Source organism: Megalopta genalis, unplaced genomic scaffold (genome assembly GCF_051020955.1).
Source record: "Megalopta genalis isolate 19385.01 unplaced genomic scaffold, iyMegGena1_principal scaffold0155, whole genome shotgun sequence".
Lineage (NCBI taxonomy): Eukaryota > Metazoa > Arthropoda > Insecta > Hymenoptera > Halictidae > Megalopta > Megalopta genalis.
In genome coordinates, this window is record NW_027476224.1 from 225,001 (window position 1) to 240,000 (window position 15,000).

A 15,000-nucleotide genomic window follows, 5' to 3' on the forward strand; every position below is an offset into this window, starting at 1 on the left:
TCAAGCGTTGCACTATCGCGATTTAGAAAGATCAGACGTTGCAAAACCATGATATAGAAAGATCAGACGTTGCATTCGGCGAAAATTAACCTTCCTATTGGTCAGTCGCGTTTCCGTGCCCAACCGAGCACAGGCCGGAATGCCGCTGATGTTGGCTCTATTTTCCAAAGCAACACGCCGCTGGCACTTTGTGTTTTTCGAGGTTACGGAAAGCAATACGCCGCTGGTACGAAACAATACGCCGCTGGAAAAAAAAGCAATACGCCGCTGGTACGAACGAATACGCCGCTGGAAAAAAAGCAATACGCCGCTGGAAAAAAAGCAATACGCCGCTGGTACGAACCAATACGCCGCTGGAAAAAAAAGCAATACGCCGCTGGTACGAAGCAATACGCCGCTGGTAAAAAAGCAATACGCCGCTGGTACTTTGTAATAAGAATTACATTATAAGATAGAAAGCACTACGCCGCTGGACATAAAATCTCCATTATCCGAACGAAAGTAACACGCCGCTGGTACTTTATTTTATTATAATAATTTAATTATAAGACAGAAACCGCTGATACTTGGTTGTAAAATCTCCATTATCCGAACGAAAGTAACACGCCGCTGGTACTTTATTTTATTATAATAATTTAATTATAAGACAGAAACCGCTGGTACTTGGTTGTAAAATCTCCATTATCCGAACGAAAGCAATACGCCGTTGGTACTTGGTTATAAAATTTTCATTACAAGATAGAAAGCAATATGCCGCTGGTTATATTAATGTAATCTTATGGAAAGCATTACGCCGCTGGAACTTTGACCATTGCAATAATCGATCGGAAGCTATACACAGCAAGGAATACGAATATTATACCAAGAGATCGAAAACAATACGCTGTTCGGACGTTTTGACTAGCTGTCGCACAGTGCAGACGCGTCGACCCGTCGCTCCGCATTTCGAGCGCAATTTCAGTGGTTTTTCAGTTCAGAAAATTACAGAGAGTGTTTGGTTGTGTTGCAGGAGTCAAACTGAATGATTTGATGCATAAAGTTTAATTAAACTCCCATTAGTTTGCCGGGAAACATCGATTCTTCCGATCTAGAAAGAGACAGAGATAGACGATCCGCGTTATGTTAAATATTTCAAGGTTACCGATTCCACAAAATTATAAAAAGTATACGGCTGTGTAGCGGGGATCAAAACGAGTAATTTCATGTATAAAGTTTAATTAATCTCCCAATAGTTTGCCGGGAAACATCGATAATTCCGATCTAGAAAGAGACAGAGACAGTCGATCCGCGTTATGTTAAATATCTCAAGGTTACCGATTCCACAAAATTATAAAAAGTATACGGCTGTGTAGCGGGGATCAAAACGAGTAATTTCGTGTATAAAGTTTAATTAATCTCCCAATAGTTTGCCGGGAAACATCGATTATTCCGATCTAGAAAGAGACAGAGACAGTCGATCCGCGTTATGTTAAATATTTCAAGGTTCCCGATTCCATAAAATTATAAAAAGTATACGGCTGTGTAGCGGGGACCAAAACGAGTAATTTCATGTATAAAGTTTAATTAATCTCCCAATAGTTTGCCGGGAAACATCGATTATTCCGATCTAGAAAGAGAGAGAGACAGTCGATCCGCGTTATGTTAAATATTTCAAGGTTCCCGATTCCACAAAATTATAAAAAGTATACGGCTGTGTAGCAGGGACCAAAACGAGTAATTTCGTGTATAAAGTTTAATTAATATCCCATTAGTTTCCGGGAAACATCGATAATTCCGATCTAGAAAGAGACAGAGACAGTCGATCCGCGTTATGTTAAATATCTCAAGGTTCCCGATTCCACAAAATTATAAAAAGTATACGGCTGTGTAGCGGGGATCAAAACGAGTAATTTCGTGTATAAAGTTTAATTAAACTCCCATTAGTTTGCCGGGAAACATCGATTATTCCGATCTAGAAAGAGACAGAGACAGTCGATCCGCGTTATGTTAAATATTTCAAGGTTCCCGATTCCACAAAATTATAAAAAGTATACGGCTGTGTAGCGGGGATCAAAACGAGTAATTTCGTGTATAAAGTTTAATTAATATCCCATTAGTTTCCGGGAAACATCGATAATTCCGATCTAGAAAGAGACAGAGACAGTCGATCCGCGTTATGTTAAATATTTCAAGGTTCCCGATTCCACAAAATTATAAAAAGTATACGGCTGTGTAGCGGGGATCAAAACGAGTAATTTCGTGTATAAAGTTTAATTAAACTCCCATTAGTTTGCCGGGAAACATCGATTATTCCGATCTAGAAAGAGACAGAGACAGTCGATCCGCGTTATGTTAAATATCTCAAGGTTCCCGATTCCACAAAATTATAAAAAGTATACGGCTGTGTAGCGGGGATCAAAACGAGTAATTTCATGTATAAAGTTTAATTAAACTCCCAATAGTTTGCCGGGAAACATCGATTATTCCGATCTAGAAAGAGACAGAGACAGTCGATCCGCGTTATGTTAAATATTTCAAGGTTCCCGATTCCACAAAATTATAAAAAGTATACGGCTGTGTAGCGGGGATCAGAACGAGTAATTTCATGTATAAAGTTTAATTAAACTCCCAATAGTTTGCCGGGAAACATCGATTCTTCCGATCTAGAAAGAGACAGAGACAGTCGATCCGCGTTATGATAAATATTTCGAGGTTCCCGATTCCACAAAATTATAAAAAGTATACGGCTGTGTAGCGGGGACCAAAACGAGTAATTTCATGTATAAAGTTTAATTAAACTCCCAATAGTTTGCCGGGAAACATCGATTCTTCCGATCTAGAAAGAGACAGAGACAGTCGATCCGCGTTATGATAAATATTTCGAGGTTCCCGATTCCACAAAATTATAAAAAGTATACGGCTGTGTAGCGGGGATCAGAACGAGTAATTTCATGTATAAAGTTTAATTAAACTCCCAATAGTTTGCCGGGAAACATCGATTCTTCCGATCTAGAAAGAGACAGAGACAGTCGATCCGCGTTATGTTAAATATTTCAAGGTTCCCGATTCCACAAAATTATAAAAAGTATACGACTGTGTAGCGGGGATCAAAACGAGTAATTTCATGTATAAAGTTTAATTAAACTTCCAATAGTTTGTCGGGAAACATCGATAGTTCGATCGCGCGAGAGAGACAGAGAAACGAACAGACTTCTTTTCGATTTACGGCTAAAATAAATTTTTCTAATTTTTTTCAATAACATATTCTTGCTTAGATAACTTTTTTACATAGGGATTAAGCATTTAGAACGATATAATGTTTAAAATAAGGGCACTTTACTCTTGACATTTTACGGTTTTTTCAATTTTCTGAAAAATCCTATCATTAGATTTTTTTAAAAATACGATATTCTTGCTTAACTAACGTTTCTACATAGGGATTAAGCATTTAGAACGAAATCTAATGTCAGAAAATGGCACTTTACTCTTGACATTTTTCGGTTTTTTCAATTTTCTGGAAAATCGTATCATTAGATTTTTTTAAAAATACGATATTCTTGCTTAACTAACGTTTTTACATAGGGATTAAGCATTTAGAACGAAATCTAATGTAGGAAAATGGTACTTTACTCTTGATCGGTACGTTGGGACTTTGAAAATATTCGGGGGTTCCAATCGCTCGTCTGTTGCATCATAGCGCGTCTCGGCGCAATCGACCGATTCGCTCGATCCATTATTTTCGATTTACGGCTAAAATAAATTTTTCTAATTTTTTTCAATAACATATTCCTGCTTAAATAACTTTTTTACATAGGGATTAAGCATTTAGAACGATGCATTGTTTAAAGTAAGGGCACTTTACTCTTGACATTTTACGGTTTTTTCAATTTTCTGAAAAATCCTATCATTAGATTTTTTTAAAAATACGATATTCTTGCTTAACTAACGTTTCTACATAGGGATTAAGCATTTAGAACGAAATCTAATGTCAGAAAATGGCACTTTACTCTTGACATTTTTCGGTTTTTTCATTTTTCTGGAAAATCCTATCATTAGATTTTTTTAAAAATACGATATTCTTGCTTAACTAACGTTTTTACATAGGGATTAAGCATTTAGAACGAAATCTAATGTAGGAAAATGGTACTTTACTCTTGATCGGTACGTTGGGACTTTGAAAATATTCGGGCGTTCCAATCGCTCGTCTGTTGCATCATAGCGCGTCTCGGCGCAATCGACCGATTCGCTCGATCCATTATTTTCGATTTACGGCTAAAATAAATTTTTCTAATTTTTTTCAATAACATATTCCTGCTTAAATAACTTTTTTACATAGGGATTAAGCATTTAGAACGATACATTGTTTAAAATAAGGGCACTTTACTCTTGACATTTTACGGTTTTTTCAATCTTCTGAAAAATCCTATCATTAGATTTTTTTAAAAATACGATATTCTTGCTTAACTAACGTTTCTACATAGGGATTAAGCATTTAGAACGAAATCTAATGTCAGAAAATGGCACTTTACTCTTGACATTTTTCGGTTTTTTCAATTTTCTGGAAAATCCTATCATTAGATTTTTTTAAAAATACGATATTCTTGCTTAACTAACGTTTCTACATAGGGATTAAGCATTTAGAACGAAATCTAATGTAGGAAAATGGTACTTTACTCTTGATCGGTACGTTGGGACTTTGAAAATATTCGGGCGTTCCAATCGCTCGTCTGTTGCATCATAGCGCGTCTCGGCGCAATCGAGCGATTCGCTCGATCCATTATTATCGATTTACGGCTAAAATAAATTTTTCTAATTTTTTTCAATAACATATTCCTGCTTAAATAACTTTTTTACATAGGGATTAAGCATTTAGAACGATACATTGTTTAAAATAAGGGCACTTTACTCTTGACATTTTACGGTTTTTTCAATTTTCTGAAAAATCCTATCATTAGATTTTTTTAAAAATACGATATTCTTGCTTAACTAACGTTTCTACATAGGGATTAAGCATTTAGAACGAAATCTAATGTCAGAAAATGGCACTTTACTCTTGATCGGTACGTTGGGACTTTGAAAATATTCGGGCGTTCCAATCGCTCGTCTGTTGCATCATAGCGCGTCTCGGCGCAATCGACCGATTCGCTCGATCCATTATTTTCGATTTACGGCTAAAATAAATTTTTTTAATTTTTTTCAATAACATATTCCTGCTTAAATAACTTTTTTACATAGGGATTAAGCATTTAGAACGATACATTGTTTAAAATAAGGGCACTTTACTCTTGACATTTTACGGTTTTTTCAATTTTCTGAAAAATCCTATCATTAGATTTTTTTAAAAATACGATATTCTTGCTTAACTAACGTTTCTACATAGGGATTAAGCATTTAGAACGAAATCTAATGTCAGAAAATGGCACTTTACTCTTGACATTTTTCGGTTTTTTCAATTTTCTGGAAAATCCTATCATTAGATTTTTTTAAAAATACGATATTCTTGCTTAACTAACGTTTTTACATAGGGATTAAGCATTTAGAACGAAATCTAATGTAGGAAAATGGTACTTTACTCTTGATCGGTACGTTGGGACTTTGAAAATATTCGGGCGTACGCGGCGCGCTCGGCGCTTCGAACAGCTCCGGTGTCCCCATTATTTTCGATTTACGGCTAAAATAAATTTTTCTAATTTTTTTCAATAACATATTCCTGCTTAAATAACTTTTTTACATAGGGATTAAGCATTTAGAACGATACATTGTTTAAAGTAAGGGCACTTTACTCTTGACATTTTACGGTTTTTTCAATTTTCTGAAAAATCCTATCATTAGATTTTTTTAAAAATTCGATATTCTTGCTTAACTAACGTTTCTACATAGGGATTAAGCATTTAGAACGAAATCTAATGTCAGAAAATGGCACTTTACTCTTGACATTTTTCGGTTTTTTCAATTTTCTGGAAAATCGTATCATTAGATTTTTTTAAAAATACGATATTCTTGCTTAACTAACGTTTTTACATAGGGATTAAGCATTTAGAACGAAATCTAATGTAGGAAAATGGTACTTTACTCTTGATCGGTACGTTGGGACTTTGAAAATATTCGGGGGTTCCAATCGCTCGTCTGTTGCATCATAGCGCGTCTCGGCGCAATCGACCGATTCGCTCGATCCATTATTTTCGATTTACGGCTAAAATAAATTTTTCTAATTTTTTTCAATAACATATTCCTGCTTAAATAACTTTTTTACATAGGGATTAAGCATTTAGAACGATGCATTGTTTAAAGTAAGGGCACTTTACTCTTGACATTTTACGGTTTTTTCAATTTTCTGAAAAATCCTATCATTAGATTTTTTTAAAAATACGATATTCTTGCTTAACTAACGTTTCTACATAGGGATTAAGCATTTAGAACGAAATCTAATGTCAGAAAATGGCACTTTACTCTTGACATTTCTCGGTTTTTTCAATTTTCTGGAAAATCCTATCATTAGATTTTTTTAAAAATACGATATTCTTGCTTAACTAACGTTTTTACATAGGGATTAAGCATTTAGAACGAAATCTAATGTAGGAAAATGGTACTTTACTCTTGATCGGTACGTTGGGACTTTGAAAATATTCGGGCGTTCCAATCGCTCGTCTGTTGCATCATAGCGCGTCTCGGCGCAATCGACCGATTCGCTCGACCCATTATTTTCGATTTACGGCTAAAATAAATTTTTCTCATTTTATTCAATAACATATTCTTGCTTAGATAACTTTTTTACATAGGGATTAAGCATTTAGAACGATATAATGTTTAAAATAAGGGCACTTTACTCTTGACATTTTACGGTTTTTTCAATTTTCTGAAAAATCCTATCATTAGATTTTTTTAAAAATACGATAATCTTGCTTAACTAACCTTTCTACATAGGGATTAAGCATTTAGAACGAAATCTAATGTCAGAAAATGGCACTTTACTCTTGACATTTTTCGGTTTTTTCAATTTTCTGGAAAATCGTATCATTAGATTTTTTTAAAAATACGATATTCTTGCTTAACTAACGTTTTTACATAGGGATTAAGCATTTAGAACGAAATCTAATGTAGGAAAATGGTACTTTACTCTTGATCGGTACGTTGGGACTTTGAAAATATTCGGGGGTTCCAATCGCTCGTCTGTTGCATCATAGCGCGTCTCGGCGCAATCGACCGATTCGCTCGATCCATTATTTTCGATTTACGGCTAAAATAAATTTTTCTAATTTTTTTCAATAACATATTCCTGCTTAAATAACTTTTTTACATAGGGATTAAGCATTTAGAACGATGCATTGTTTAAAGTAAGGGCACTTTACTCTTGACATTTTACGGTTTTTTCAATTTTCTGAAAAATCCTATCATTAGATTTTTTTAAAAATACGATATTCTTGCTTAACTAACGTTTCTACATAGGGATTAAGCATTTAGAACGAAATCTAATGTCAGAAAATGGCACTTTACTCTTGACATTTTTCGGTTTTTTCAATTTTCTGGAAAATCCTATCATTAGATTTTTTTAAAAATACGATATTCTTGCTTAACTAACGTTTTTACATAGGGATTAAGCATTTAGAACGAAATCTAATGTAGGAAAATGGTACTTTACTCTTGATCGGTACGTTGGGACTTTGAAAATATTCGGGCGTTCCAATCGCTCGTCTGTTGCATCATAGCGCGTCTCGGCGCAATCGACCGATTCGCTCGACCCATTATTTTCGATTTACGGCTAAAATAAATTTTTCTCATTTTATTCAATAACATATTCTTGCTTAGATAACTTTTTTACATAGGGATTAAGCATTTAGAACGATATAATGTTTAAAATAAGGGCACTTTACTCTTGACATTTTACGGTTTTTTCAATTTTCTGAAAAATCCTATCATTAGATTTTTTTAAAAATACGATAATCTTGCTTAACTAACCTTTCTACATAGGGATTAAGCATTTAGAACGAAATCTAATGTCAGAAAATGGCACTTTACTCTTGACATTTTTCGGTTTTTTCAATTTTCTGGAAAATCGTATCATTAGATTTTTTTAAAAATACGATATTCTTGCTTAACTAACGTTTTTACATAGGGATTAAGCATTTAGAACGAAATCTAATGTAGGAAAATGGTACTTTACTCTTGATCGGTACGTTGGGACTTTGAAAATATTCGGGGGTTCCAATCGCTCGTCTGTTGCATCATAGCGCGTCTCGGCGCAATCGACCGATTCGCTCGATCCATTATTTTCGATTTACGGCTAAAATAAATTTTTCTAATTTTTTTCAATAACATATTCCTGCTTAAATAACTTTTTTACATAGGGATTAAGCATTTAGAACGATACATTGTTTAAAGTAAGGGCACTTTACTCTTGACATTTTACGGTTTTTTCAATTTTCTGAAAAATCCTATCATTAGATTTTTTTAAAAATACGATATTCTTGCTTAACTAACGTTTCTACATAGGGATTAAGCATTTAGAACGAAATCTAATGTCAGAAAATGGCACTTTACTCTTGACATTTTTCGGTTTTTTCAATTTTCTGGAAAATCGTATCATTAGATTTTTTTAAAAATACGATATTCTTGCTTAACTAACGTTTTTACATAGGGATTAAGCATTTAGAACGAAATCTAATGTAGGAAAATGGTACTTTACTCTTGATCGGTACGTTGGGACTTTGAAAATATTCGGGGGTTCCAATCGCTCGTCTGTTGCATCATAGCGCGTCTCGGCGCAATCGACCGATTCGCTCGATCCATTATTTTCGATTTACGGCTAAAATAAATTTTTCTAATTTTTTTCAATAACATATTCCTGCTTAAATAACTTTTTTACATAGGGATTAAGCATTTAGAACGATGCATTGTTTAAAGTAAGGGCACTTTACTCTTGACATTTTACGGTTTTTTCAATTTTCTGAAAAATCCTATCATTAGATTTTTTTAAAAATACGATATTCTTGCTTAACTAACGTTTCTACATAGGGATTAAGCATTTAGAACGAAATCTAATGTCAGAAAATGGCACTTTACTCTTGACATTTTTCGGTTTTTTCAATTTTCTGGAAAATCCTATCATTAGATTTTTTTAAAAATACGATATTCTTGCTTAACTAACGTTTTTACATAGGGATTAAGCATTTAGAACGAAATCTAATGTAGGAAAATGGTACTTTACTCTTGATCGGTACGTTGGGACTTTGAAAATATTCGGGCGTTCCAATCGCTCGTCTGTTGCATCATAGCGCGTCTCGGCGCAATCGACCGATTCGCTCGACCCATTATTTTCGATTTACGGCTAAAATAAATTTTTCTCATTTTATTCAATAACATATTCTTGCTTAGATAACTTTTTTACATAGGGATTAAGCATTTAGAACGATATAATGTTTAAAATAAGGGCACTTTACTCTTGACATTTTACGGTTTTTTCAATTTTCTGAAAAATCCTATCATTAGATTTTTTTAAAAATACGATAATCTTGCTTAACTAACCTTTCTACATAGGGATTAAGCATTTAGAACGAAATCTAATGTCAGAAAATGGCACTTTACTCTTGACATTTTTCGGTTTTTTCAATTTTCTGGAAAATCCTATCATTAGATTTTTTTTAAAATACGATATTCTTGCTTAACTAACGTTTTTACATAGGGATTAAGCATTTAGAACGAAATCTAATGTAGGAAAATGGTACTTTACTCTTGATCGGTACGTTGGGACTTTGAAAATATTCGGGCGTACGCGGCGCGCTCGGCGCTTCGAACAGCTCCGGTGTCCCCATTATTTTCGATTTACGGCTAAAATAAATTTTTCTAATTTTTTTCAATAACATATTCCTGCTAAAATAACTTTTTTACATAGGGATTAAGCATTTAGAACGATACATTGTTTAAAATAAGGGCACTTTACTCTTGACATTTTACGGTTTTTTCAATTTTCTGAAAAATCCTATCATTAGATTTTTTTAAAAATACGATATTCTTGCTTAACTAACGTTTCTACATAGGGATTAAGCATTTAGAACGAAATCTAATGTCAGAAAATGGCACTTTACTCTTGACATTTTTCGGTTTTTTCAATTTTCTGGAAAATCGTATCATTAGATTTTTTTAAAAATACGATATTCTTGCTTAACTAACGTTTTTACATAGGGATTAAGCATTTAGAACGAAATCTAATGTAGGAAAATGGTACTTTACTCTTGATCGGTACGTTGGGACTTTGAAAATATTCGGGGGTTCCAATCGCTCGTCTGTTGCATCATAGCGCGTCTCGGCGCAATCGACCGATTCGCTCGATCCATTATTTTCGATTTACGGCTAAAATAAATTTTTCTAATTTTTTTCAATAACATATTCCTGCTTAAATAACTTTTTTACATAGGGATTAAGCATTTAGAACGATACATTGTTTAAAGTAAGGGCACTTTACTCTTGACATTTTACGGTTTTTTCAATTTTCTGAAAAATCCTATCATTAGATTTTTTTAAAAATACGATATTCTTGCTTAACTAACGTTTCTACATAGGGATTAAGCATTTAGAACGAAATCTAATGTCAGAAAATGGCACTTTACTCTTGACATTTTTCGGTTTTTTCAATTTTCTGGAAAATCGTATCATTAGATTTTTTTAAAAATACGATATTCTTGCTTAACTAACGTTTTTACATAGGGATTAAGCATTTAGAACGAAATCTAATGTAGGAAAATGGTACTTTACTCTTGATCGGTACGTTGGGACTTTGAAAATATTCGGGGGTTCCAATCGCTCGTCTGTTGCATCATAGCGCGTCTCGGCGCAATCGACCGATTCGCTCGATCCATTATTTTCGATTTACGGCTAAAATAAATTTTTCTAATTTTTTTCAATAACATATTCCTGCTTAAATAACTTTTTTACATAGGGATTAAGCATTTAGAACGATGCATTGTTTAAAGTAAGGGCACTTTACTCTTGACATTTTACGGTTTTTTCAATTTTCTGAAAAATCCTATCATTAGATTTTTTTAAAAATACGATATTCTTGCTTAACTAACGTTTCTACATAGGGATTAAGCATTTAGAACGAAATCTAATGTCAGAAAATGGCACTTTACTCTTGACATTTTTCGGTTTTTTCAATTTTCTGGAAAATCCTATCATTAGATTTTTTTAAAAATACGATATTCTTGCTTAACTAACGTTTTTACATAGGGATTAAGCATTTAGAACGAAATCTAATGTAGGAAAATGGTACTTTACTCTTGATCGGTACGTTGGGACTTTGAAAATATTCGGGCGTTCCAATCGCTCGTCTGTTGCATCATAGCGCGTCTCGGCGCAATCGACCGATTCGCTCGACCCATTATTTTCGATTTACGGCTAAAATAAATTTTTCTCATTTTATTCAATAACATATTCTTGCTTAGATAACTTTTTTACATAGGGATTAAGCATTTAGAACGATATAATGTTTAAAATAAGGGCACTTTACTCTTGACATTTTACGGTTTTTTCAATTTTCTGAAAAATCCTATCATTAGATTTTTTTAAAAATACGATAATCTTGCTTAACTAACCTTTCTACATAGGGATTAAGCATTTAGAACGAAATCTAATGTCAGAAAATGGCACTTTACTCTTGACATTTTTCGGTTTTTTCAATTTTCTGGAAAATCGTATCATTAGATTTTTTTAAAAATACGATATTCTTGCTTAACTAACGTTTTTACATAGGGATTAAGCATTTAGAACGAAATCTAATGTAGGAAAATGGTACTTTACTCTTGATCGGTACGTTGGGACTTTGAAAATATTCGGGGGTTCCAATCGCTCGTCTGTTGCATCATAGCGCGTCTCGGCGCAATCGACCGATTCGCTCGATCCATTATTTTCGATTTACGGCTAAAATAAATTTTTCTAATTTTTTTCAATAACATATTCCTGCTTAAATAACTTTTTTACATAGGGATTAAGCATTTAGAACGATACATTGTTTAAAGTAAGGGCACTTTACTCTTGACATTTTACGGTTTTTTCAATTTTCTGAAAAATCCTATCATTAGATTTTTTTAAAAATACGATATTCTTGCTTAACTAACGTTTCTACATAGGGATTAAGCATTTAGAACGAAATCTAATGTCAGAAAATGGCACTTTACTCTTGACATTTTTCGGTTTTTTCAATTTTCTGGAAAATCGTATCATTAGATTTTTTTAAAAATACGATATTCTTGCTTAACTAACGTTTTTACATAGGGATTAAGCATTTAGAACGAAATCTAATGTAGGAAAATGGTACTTTACTCTTGATCGGTACGTTGGGACTTTGAAAATATTCGGGGGTTCCAATCGCTCGTCTGTTGCATCATAGCGCGTCTCGGCGCAATCGACCGATTCGCTCGATCCATTATTTTCGATTTACGGCTAAAATAAATTTTTCTAATTTTTTTCAATAACATATTCCTGCTTAAATAACTTTTTTACATAGGGATTAAGCATTTAGAACGATGCATTGTTTAAAGTAAGGGCACTTTACTCTTGACATTTTACGGTTTTTTCAATTTTCTGAAAAATCCTATCATTAGATTTTTTTAAAAATACGATATTCTTGCTTAACTAACGTTTCTACATAGGGATTAAGCATTTAGAACGAAATCTAATGTCAGAAAATGGCACTTTACTCTTGACATTTTTCGGTTTTTTCAATTTTCTGGAAAATCCTATCATTAGATTTTTTTAAAAATACGATATTCTTGCTTAACTAACGTTTTTACATAGGGATTAAGCATTTAGAACGAAATCTAATGTAGGAAAATGGTACTTTACTCTTGATCGGTACGTTGGGACTTTGAAAATATTCGGGCGTTCCAATCGCTCGTCTGTTGCATCATAGCGCGTCTCGGCGCAATCGACCGATTCGCTCGACCCATTATTTTCGATTTACGGCTAAAATAAATTTTTCTCATTTTATTCAATAACATATTCTTGCTTAGATAACTTTTTTACATAGGGATTAAGCATTTAGAACGATATAATGTTTAAAATAAGGGCACTTTACTCTTGACATTTTACGGTTTTTTCAATTTTCTGAAAAATCCTATCATTAGATTTTTTTAAAAATACGATAATCTTGCTTAACTAACCTTTCTACATAGGGATTAAGCATTTAGAACGAAATCTAATGTCAGAAAATGGCACTTTACTCTTGACATTTTTCGGTTTTTTCAATTTTCTGGAAAATCCTATCATTAGATTTTTTTTAAAATACGATATTCTTGCTTAACTAACGTTTTTACATAGGGATTAAGCATTTAGAACGAAATCTAATGTAGGAAAATGGTACTTTACTCTTGATCGGTACGTTGGGACTTTGAAAATATTCGGGCGTACGCGGCGCGCTCGGCGCTTCGAACAGCTCCGGTGTCCCCATTATTTTCGATTTACGGCTAAAATAAATTTTTCTAATTTTTTTCAATAACATATTCCTGCTAAAATAACTTTTTTACATAGGGATTAAGCATTTAGAACGATACATTGTTTAAAATAAGGGCACTTTACTCTTGACATTTTACGGTTTTTTCAATTTTCTGAAAAATCCTATCATTAGATTTTTTTAAAAATACGATATTCTTGCTTAACTAACGTTTCTACATAGGGATTAAGCATTTAGAACGAAATCTAATGTCAGAAAATGGCACTTTACTCTTGACATTTTTCGGTTTTTTCAATTTTCTGGAAAATCGTATCATTAGATTTTTTTAAAAATACGATATTCTTGCTTAACTAACGTTTTTACATAGGGATTAAGCATTTAGAACGAAATCTAATGTAGGAAAATGGTACTTTACTCTTGATCGGTACGTTGGGACTTAGAAAATATTCGGCCGTACGCGGCGCGTCTCGGCGCTTCGAACAGCTCCGGTGTCCCCATTATTTTCGATTTACGGCTAAAATAAATTTTTCTAATTTTTTTCAATTACATATTCTTGCTTAAATAACTTTTTTACATAGGGATTAAGCATTTAGAACGACATGTTGTTTAAAATAATGGTACTTTACTCTTGTGATTTTTCGGTTTTTTTTGATTATTTTGAAAAATAAATTTTTGTAATTTTTTTAAATACGATATTCGTGATCAGTGAACGATTTCACATATGGATTAAGCATTTAGAATCGTGCGGACGCGTTATTAAAAAAGTTTACTCGATGCGATGGGACTTTAAAAAGTTTGTGAAAATTTTCATATTGGGAAAAAATGTGTAATTTTTTGTCTAGTTTACGGTAGTGTAATTTATTTTAATGTTTACTATAAAAATTTTTTTCGTTCGTTCACGCGCTATGTTACAACAGCACGGCCGGGCGGTCTGTTGCCGCGGCGGTTTACACTCATAAGCGCGCGTGCTATTCGGCCGGCGGCGCCGGCGTCCTTGCCGGCCGTTCGGTATCTATAAGAGATACACGGTCCGTGCGAGGCGGACGGAGCAGAGCGGGTTTTGGGCCAATTCTACGATCTCGGTCGAGAAGCTGTCTCAGAGCTCCTTCGGGGCTTCGGTCCTGACTGTTTCGTGCCGTTTACGTTACGGACTTTTCTCCACACAGCGTGGCCACGGGTCGGTGTCTTTGACCGAATGGCCCATATGTGGCAAGCCCTACGGGGTTGGTTACCCGTATGCACTTTGTATGTATACTCGTACTCACTGAGCAATCGACTCTTCTGTCCGAGCGATGGAAAAATTTTTTAAAATGCATCTGTAAGATTTGGAAGCAAATCGTACCAATTGAAAACTGTGGCTAAAATGAATAGCCCAGTGGAGAGAGAAAACTATCAAAAAACTGATTTTTTAAATCAAGAGGTGTCAGAAATCGAAATGCCTAGCGCGAGCGGAAGAACACGCTTTCTCGCCAGTCCAGCATGTGTCCTGTCCGTTCTTCCTCGGCTTGCCGATTTTGCCCAGATCAGAGGTTTCGTGCTTCCGGCGGTCAGAAGATCAGCGTGAGCGTACGCGCTTC